General features: G+C 42.5%; 2 non-coding genes across 2 annotated transcripts; both read right to left on the bottom strand.

The window, feature by feature from the left end:
- Nucleotides 1-352: 352 nt before the first annotated feature.
- TRNAV-AAC (transfer RNA valine (anticodon AAC)) lies at nucleotides 353-425 on the bottom strand. The gene has a single exon. It is a non-coding gene; the product is annotated as a tRNA-Val (tRNA).
- Nucleotides 426-8,934: 8,509 nt separating this feature from the next.
- On the bottom strand, nucleotides 8,935-9,007 carry TRNAV-CAC (transfer RNA valine (anticodon CAC)). The gene has a single exon. It is a non-coding gene; the product is annotated as a tRNA-Val (tRNA).
- Nucleotides 9,008-9,221: the final 214 nt, after the last annotated feature.

Genomic DNA, 9,221 nt, shown 5'->3' with positions numbered 1-9,221 from the left:
TCACTCTGCCGCAGTTACAATTGGCTTCTTGATCTTTCCTGCATACAGCAGCCACACTGCAGTCTCAGGACCCTTCACTCTGAATCTTGTGCCCAGAACTGATGGGGACCTCGCCTCCTCCTATGGCTAGCTACTGCAGCGGGTGCACAATACATTCTAACCGAATAGAAAACCGAGGACCTGACAAAGTGCTGTGGGCGGACAAGGAAGCAAGTGGGCTATGTTATTCTGGTAATTTAAAGTCGGGGGTTGAAAGGGCAACGTGAAGCTTATGGGGTTGGTTGAAACGTAAGCATATGCAGATGAAGAGTTTCTGGAGCAAATTCAGAATTCACATAAGGAAGGACCAGTCTGTTTCTGCCCGGTTTCGAACCGGGGACCTTTCGCGTGTTAGGCGAATGTGATAACCACTACACTACGGAAACCTCTTTGTGTTGATATCTTTTTGCTTGAAAGATGCTGAATCTGAAATTTGTGCCTTTGTATTAGGATGTGTCTTCATGATTGAAGGGCATTTTTTCCCCCTCACACTTTCCGATTCTTACAATCAACAATGTCAGAACAAGATAAATCATAGCCAAGCACACGCTACCCCCAATGACCCAATTTCTTCCCAAGCACCAGGTAGCAAAATCTCGGGCGAGTTCCAAGGAATTTCTTGATAAGTTCTAGGCTCACTTCTTTGGCGGCGCAAGGCGTAATTATCGTCATCTCCGGGTGTCCGAACTGGAACCTTTAGGAACTAGTACGAACCATCTGAGCTTAGTAGGGCTTCTGCACTTTGTGCCCTGGTAGTAGCGGGAGCGATTGAGGCCCACAGGGTATGGTATCAGGCTGTGCCCAGTTCTGTGTCGTGGCCGTGGTGTGGGCTTTGTGGAAGTGAAATCTGTGGCGAGTGAGCCTATTATTCGCCAAATGAACTTCTCTTCAGTTTTGTCTCACTCATATCTGATGAACTCGGTGTCCGATACCTTTTAATCTGTTTTATAGCGGGTAAATGACCTTCGTGATGTACTTGACTCTTCTTTGTTCTTCACTCCATTTCAACTGTCCTAAATCACTGTCCTTACCCGGATGTTGGAAACAATCGGCTTTCTACTAGGTTCTAAATTAAACTCTCCGAAGGCAGAATCTTGGTGAAAGTGCTCGCCAGGAAAAATGTGCTTGTCCGGGAAGTATTAGAAACTCTTGATAGGAGAGATTTCTCAGCCTCTAAGAAAGATCACATTATGTCTCCTTCTGTGACAGCTAAACCAGGAACAGATGAAAGTATTGTGGGTAAAGGAGGGGAAAAACATGTTTCTTTCTTATTAGCACAATCTCAAGCCTGCCTATTTTTTTTTTTTGAAATTAATCAGCAGGATAAACAGAGATTCCATTTAACACACATGTTAGTTTGTTAACTTTTCTCAAAATTTTGCTTTAATATTTATTTTAAAGAAATAATTTTTTTATTGAGCAGTCCAATCCCATCGTAGTCACTGGAAGTACCTGATGTCCTTAGGGAAATGGCAAACTAGAAAGAGGGAAGGGATACCTCAATTGATCATTAAGACAAATGTTCTCACAGTAATTTAGTTATAATAAACTTGCTGAGTAGAATGACGGATACGAATATCAGGGTTTCCTCACAGAAGCACAGAAAAGAGGCATCATCCCGAGTCCTAATGATCACAACTTGCTGGACGAATTGTTGGCTAATCTATACTTTATTGGATTTAAAAAATAAGTAAGGTTGTTGAAGAGCAGTTGAATGGAGGTGGAATTCAAGCCTTGGGTGCATATGGAATAGAGAGTAACTGGAGTGTGGGAAGCTGCAGTTGTAGGCTTCAATCAGAGTGTGCGGAAAAGAGAAACTAAGTGGAATAATAGGTGCAGGAACAGGGAGGTCAGGGAGGGTCCATCACAGTAGGGAAGTTAGATTTTAATCTGAACCTGGTAAGTAGGAAAGAAGTGACTGTTTTACGGAGGAACATGACATTGCCTGTTTTGATCCAAAGACCTCTTTGGCTTTTGACTAAACACTGGAATGTCTCAGAGCTCAATCCTTAGGCCTCTTCTCTTCTCCATTTTTTCTAATCTCCTGGCTAAGCTCATTGTCTAATGATTTACATTTCCCATGGTCTTCATCTGAGTGCCATTGTGTACCTCTAGCCTAATGGATATCTCCTCTTTGAAGTCTTACAATAAGCATTTTATAGTTAACAATATCCCAAACCGAGTTTCATATCTATCCTCTGAAACTGTTCCAACCATACTGATCCCTATCTCACTTAACTGCAACTCTATTCCTCCAGCTGGTTAGGACTAAGAATTTGGGATCTTCACTGCCTCCATTTTTGCTCTATTCCCCAGATCCAGTCACTCAGAACACTTTCATTGCTTTATCTTTAAAATATATCTGCAATTTGGCCACTTCTCCACACTTTAATTCTTACTAGCATTCCCCAAGCCGTAATATTCTCGGATTTGGAGTATTATTAGTATTTCTTAATATGTCCTGAGGTTGCCTCCATTTGCTTTAAAAAGATGATTTCTACAGAACGTTTAGGGGGATCCTTTTTAAAACCCCAAAAGAACTCCTTATTGTACTCACTGCTTACAATCCAGCAATGGCTCCTTACTGCACTCAAAAAAATAAAATAAAAAAGAAACAAAAAGTGAAAATTCTTATAATAACGTGCAAGGTGCTACGTAATCTCCCTGCTCCCCACTCAATTTCCTCTCTGGCCCTTTCTCCTACTACTCTCCCCATTGCACTCTGGTGCAGTTACTATTGACTTTCTGCTCTACTTTATGTAAACCGGACATTATTCTGGTATATAATGCAGCAGACATCCTTCTCACAATATTAATAACACCTTGTTAATTACAGCAAATGAACAAGACATTTGACGAGAAGAAAAAAATCAATGGAGGCTCCTAATGACATTGGTCTTGACTCTGAAGGCCCTAGTGTTCCACTTCAGAGGAGCTCTTTCCTTCTAGAATTTGAAATCTTCACTTGGCATGAAGCAGTAAATCCCTCTCTCTGGATTCTGAAGGGAGCCTGATCCACTGCCCCTGCAGCCTGGGATTTCTGCGGCAGGCACCTCATTCTGCTGACACCCACCTCCCCCCACTTGGAGTCCAGGGAATCAAAGACAATTGGGGGGATGGGAGGGGCTGGAATGCCCTGGGGGTGGAGGGATCACCTGGGTACCAATGTCTCAAGGGACACACTGCCCTGCTTTCAAGCCCAGGACTTCAGAGAGGGTGTGAGGTTTTTTTTAGGCTGATCAAAATACATACACTCAGATGCTGGGTGGAAACCCTGGTGGCAAAGTGGCTAAATGCTGAGGCTGCTAACCAAACCCGCCAGGCGCTACTTAGAAACTCTCTGGAGTGGTTCTACTCTGCCCTATAGAGTCACTATGAGTCAGAATCACCTGGACCACAACAGATTTGGTTTGGTTTTTATTGGTGGGGTTAGAAGGGAGGATCTCTGATACAAAATGAGTTCAGTTCTAACATTCAAAAAATACACATTTCCCACCCGGTTGCAAAGCAAGACCTTTCCTGCATTGGGCAAACCTGATAACCGCATTTACAAGGAAACTTGCTTTCAGTTGCAACTTTCCTGCACAGGATAAACTAGAGTTTTTCTAGATGTCCCAGGCTGGATAATCTCAAAGCCTTTTCCTTCAGGAAATTGTCACAGCGATGGTGTGATTTTTTCACTCATACTATTTGTGTATTAAAATTAACCAAACTCCATTACTCATAATAGTCAAAGCCTTCACTCAAGTACCCAGTTCCCTTGTAAAGACAAGCAGGCTGGCATGGGGGAAGGGAGGATTTGATTTCAAGAAACTCCTCAATACTGTCCCATGGCAATTTCTCCTGTGTATGCTCTCTAGTGAAAGAAAATGATCCTTTAGGAGCCAGTGTACAAGGTTCTTAGGACTGAACTCTAGAGGCCTGTAGGTCAGCACTTGGGGCTGGGCAGCTGCAGGGATATGACCCCGGTATGACAAGCTACAGGGCTAGATACATGGGATTTAGGTGGTTTGCAAGACTGGGCTCTATACTGTCCGGACCTGGGGCATCAAACATCCTCATATTTTGCCTCACACACACCTAATTCTTTGAAATATGCCTGAGGTTTCCTTGTTCCATTTATTTGATTTACTGGAGGAGAATGTAAACACTGATATACTTTTCTTTTCTTTTCTTTCTTCTCCCCTTCCTTTTCAATATGTGTTGGAATCCAAACCCCTATACCTGGAGATTTAATCCCATTGTGGAGTCAGTTTTCCCCTAACAGACCTTTGTTTTCTCCTTAGCTAAGAGTGAACTAACTTTTTCCAGGCTCTGCCTTAAGCATCACTTGGCATGGCTGACCCACACACTTTGTGCTGAGTTTAGAGATGGCATTTGCCCCCAGATCAGCCGACAGAATATGGTGGCATCCGTGCTTCTCCACCCCGGAGTCCCTGTTTGTTCTGGGGGTACCTGGGAAAGAGAGAGCAGCTTGACACGTCCGAAATAATCTGAGCGTTTTCAACTCCACTGTTTGAAAATCGCAGTTAACGATTAAAGGAATATATTTTCTTTTTAGCAAAATCTAGAGCCTTTTTTTTTTATTTTTCTAGGACCTGATCATTGCAAACATGATATACTGTACGCTTTTTCCCAATTGTGAACTTAATTTATTGAGCCAACAACCCTGCTGTGCAGGCATCAGGGATACTAGAAGAGTGAAGAACGAGATAATACAGTCCTCGTAAGCAGCTAATGACAATAAAATCGCAAAATGGACCAACAGAGATTCACACCGCAGGACGTTTTCTCGAAGCACAGAGAAGTGGCATCACCCGGGATACAGGAGCCAGCAGGGCAGATCCGCCTAGGAGGTTCCTTCCCATCTGGAAAGAAATTCTCACGCCCTGAGCTGGGAACAAATCAACCAAACCCTTCGGTGGCGGGGGGGGGGGGGGGGGTGTCTCTAGTGAATGTTTCTGTCCGGACGAAATCCACGAGCTCCAGAACATCTAATGTTCCATAGAAGGAGCGAATTCATTCCTGCTGGAGGTAGAGTTTTTGTGTTTCTTTTTCTCCTTGCGGAAGTGCGGAAAGGGGAAATAGAAAACATAAAGAGAAGCTTGAAAACATAGTGTCATTTAGTCATAGTTAAGATTATGTAAAAGAGAGTATCCTTTGGATGAGTGAAGAGGGAAGGAGCAATCTTTGTGCATTCTGAATGTGGAGGAAACATTGCACAGGTGGCTGCTTAGCTCAGCTAGCTAGAGTGTTGGTGGTAACGCCGAGTTTGTGGTTTCGATCCCCGTAGGGGCCAAGGAAGAAGCTGCTTTTCCATTAAAAAGATTTTGCTGTCCTTCCTTTGCACTCAGCTGAGCTTTGAAAATAGCCTCTGTGACATTAAATCTGGATCAAATGATGACTTAATTTCCTTAATCTTCAGTAGTCACACTTATACCCGCTTTGCTCCCCCTCTAACGGGGGTGGGAGAAAAAAGGCAAAACAGTTTTTTTGGAACAAGTGACATAAACCCTTAAGATAGAAATTTTAGTGAAGAAAACCAAACTGGGAGTGGGGATGGACTTGGGGATGGGGCGTGCCTCTGATGGTGGCTGTCCGTTTGAGCATCTCTCTCCTTCTCCCTTTTTCAGGGTCCAGTACACTGTGTCTCCCTGTGGCCCTCAAGCACTTTATCTGATTATGTCCTCTACCTGACTGTCTGCTTACCTCTTGCACTGCCCTTAACAGCTGTGGAAAATGATGTTAATTGCCTAAATAATAACAGTTAAACATAATACATATTCTCCTTTTTTTTTTTTTTAATTTTAACTACCAGCTGGCTTTCAGTATAATATTTGCCCATGAAGGGAGATTCCCCCTCTCCCCCGTTACCATTATCTAGATCCGTGCTAAAGTCAGAGTGAATGTGTGAAACTTCTCAGTTTGCTCCTATCCTGTTATTCTCATGAACATTCAAATATGCTATTCATCTCCTATCTTAAAACGGTTTCTCTTGACCCAACATATCCTCTAGCTACTATCCTATTTCTCAGGTGGTCGTATAAAAAATCCCCTCTAAAGAGTTATGCAGATTTACTGTCTCCAGTTTCTCTCCTACTGTTTCTAAATCCCCTGCCTTCTGCTTTTTTGACACAACCAGTTCATGGAAAGTTCTTGTCGGGATTACCAATGACCTCTCACTCTTTCAAGACCTTATCCTTCTTAACTTTTCTTATGGATTCAATTAGGTCCTGCCAAAATATGTGTTGGAATCCAAACCCCTATACCTGGAGATTTAATCCCATTTTGGAAGCAGTTTTCTTTGTTATAACAGTGTAGGATATTTCTTTAATTACTTTTGAGATACAAAAACAACAGATTGGCACTGAGATAAGGGAGAACAAACAGGGAAGAAGACAGAAGTCCATGTGAGGATTACCAAGGAACCCAGGAACTCTGGGGCTATAGAAACTGATACAAAGATTTCCCCCAGGGCCAACAGAGAAAGAGCATTCCCTTAGAGCTGGCCCTGAATCTGGACTCCTAAACTGAGAAAATAAATTTCTGTTGCTTAAAGAAAACCACTTATGGTATTTCTGTTACAGCAGCACTGAGAAACTAAGACAACTTCTCAGTGTCAATAAACACACTTACTGTCTTAAAACTTTTTTTTCTTTTTTACTGCAGAGACACTGCTATCCTAACTACCTTTCTACCTCTGTGGCTTATCCTTCTCAATATCCTGTGTTTGTTTTGCCTCTCCTCACCCATTCTATAGTAGAATCTCCCAAAGATTGGTCCTTGAATCTCTTCTCTATATACACTCACTATATACACTTACTCCCTGGTAATTTCACCCATTCTCATGATTTAAATCATTTGCATGCCTACATCATTTCATAGCAACCTTGTAGGACACAGAGTAGAGTTCCCCACAGGGTTTTGAAGGCTATGATCTTTAGGGAAGCATACTGCCACATCTTTCTCCTGTGGAGTGGCTGGTGGGTTAGAACTGGTGACTTTTTGACTAGTAGCCAAGCCCTTAACTACTTGATGAAAATGGTTTTGGTTTATATGTCTACAACTCACACATTTGTATCTGCAGTCTAGACCACTCCATTAACCTCATGTCTTCTATACACAACTGATTCCTTGGCATTACCACTTGAATGATTTATACTAGGCATCTTAAAAGCTAGCATGTCTAAAACCGAACTCCCATTTTTCTCTAAGAACCCTGCTACCTCCAATCTTCACCATTTCAGTTAATGGCAACTCAATTCTTTCAGTCTTTCAGGCTAAGAAACCTTGAAGTCATCATTTATTTCATTCTTTCTCTTATACCTCACATCCAGTTGGTCAGAAATTTCTCTTTTCTCTTTCTTCAAAATATTTCCAGACTATGACTACTTCTTCCTACACTGACAGCCACCATTTTGTCTGTCATGAGGAAAATGACCCCAGAATCAAATTTAATCAAATGAGATTTTTATTCAGCACAGACAAAGATGATTATTGCAATGAGGTATTAGCCAGTGTGCGCTGGGCACAAGAGACTAGCTGAATCCACTGAATCACCATCAGGGAGTCTCCAATATACTATTACGGAAGGAAGTGAATTAAGAAAAATGACATTATTGTCAAGGTTAGAAAGATAATGTGGGAAAACATGATTGATTTAAGGAGTCTTTTTTGGCTAGATTCCATTAAGTTACTAAGCCGAAGTTTCCTTGGGAACAAACTGGCAACATGTGTTCTTGGCTTGGTGACCTACAATGCGTTCTCAGTTGAAACAAAAAGAAATTGCAACATGCTCCACTGTGACAGCATAACTTCCCAGTGGCATAGTTCTTTGTTGGTTAAGGTAGAGTACCCTTCATGGAACGTTCCAGGTCTAGGTAGGGAAAACAAAGAAACAGTGAGTTTCTGCTTGTACTCTTATTCCTTTCTGGAACTTTTCATAACGACTTTAAGAAACCCTCACACATAATGGTTTCCACCATTAACTGTAACCCCTTACCAAACTTGTATATAAAAACAGATTCTAGTAACCCTGCTTTAGCCTCACTACTCCTGGCCGTGCACCTGTACATCTTCTAAGATCAGCTGTTTCATTTTCGGAAACGCTGGGAGTGTAGTTAAATGCTATGGCTGCTAACCAAAAGGTCACCAGTTGTAATCCACCAGGCACTCCTTGGAAACCCTATGGGGCAGTTCTACTCTCTGCTGTAGGGTTGTTAGGAGTTAGAATTGACTCTAGGGCAATAGGTGTTTTTTTTTTTTTTTTTGGTAGTGTAGTTAAGAGGTATGGCTGCTAACCACAAGGTCAGCAGTTCAAATCCACCAGTAGTTCCTTGGAAGCCTATGGGACACTTTTCCGTGTACTCTTGGCTCGCTATGGGTGGGAATCCACTTAACCGGGAAGCAGTTTGTTTTTTCCTTTCTATCATATCCCAAGTCTTGGTGGCGATTTAGTTAACCGCTGGGGTGTTATGCAGAAGGCCAGCAGTTTGAGTCCATGAGCCGCTCTGGGAAAATCAGTGGGGCCCTTATGCTCTGTCCTATACCTTCACTGTGAGTCGCAATGGACTCGAAGGCATGGTTTTTTGTTTTGTTTTGTTTTTTGCGTACATCAGCCACACTACTGTCTCAGGACTCTTCACTTTGAATTCTGTGCCGAAAGAGGACAGAGACCTCGCCTTTCTCTCGGCTGCAAAAATTTTCTAACCCAATGGAAAATGAGTGCCTGTCAAGCATCTGGGGGCGGGCTAGGAGGCATGTCAACTACATTCTACTTTTAATTTAAAGTCTGGTGCTACAAAAGGAAAGCGAAGGTTAGGGGCTTGGTTGAAGCATGTTCAGATGAAGAGTTTCTGGAGGTAAATTCAGAATTCACAAAAAGTACACCAAGTTTGTTTCCGCCCGGTTTCGAACCGGGGACCTTTCGCGTGTGAGGCGAACGTGATAACCACTACACCACGGAAACTTGCTTGCCAGAGCAATATGCGGTTGCAAAATTGATTCATCTGAAATTTCTGCTTTTCTTTAGGACATTTTCATGGTCGAGGAGCGGTTCCCCACCCCCCCGCTTACACTTTCCGATTCTTAAAATTAACAGTATCATAAAATAAATCATAGCCAAGAAATGCTACTCACAGGCTCCCAATTCCTTCACAAACACCGGGTAGGGAAATCTCGGT

This window comes from Loxodonta africana, chromosome 1, assembly GCF_030014295.1.
Source record: "Loxodonta africana isolate mLoxAfr1 chromosome 1, mLoxAfr1.hap2, whole genome shotgun sequence".
NCBI lineage: Eukaryota > Metazoa > Chordata > Mammalia > Proboscidea > Elephantidae > Loxodonta > Loxodonta africana.
The sequence above is the reverse complement of the archived record's forward strand: the minus strand, read 5'-3'. Positions and strand labels throughout refer to the sequence as shown.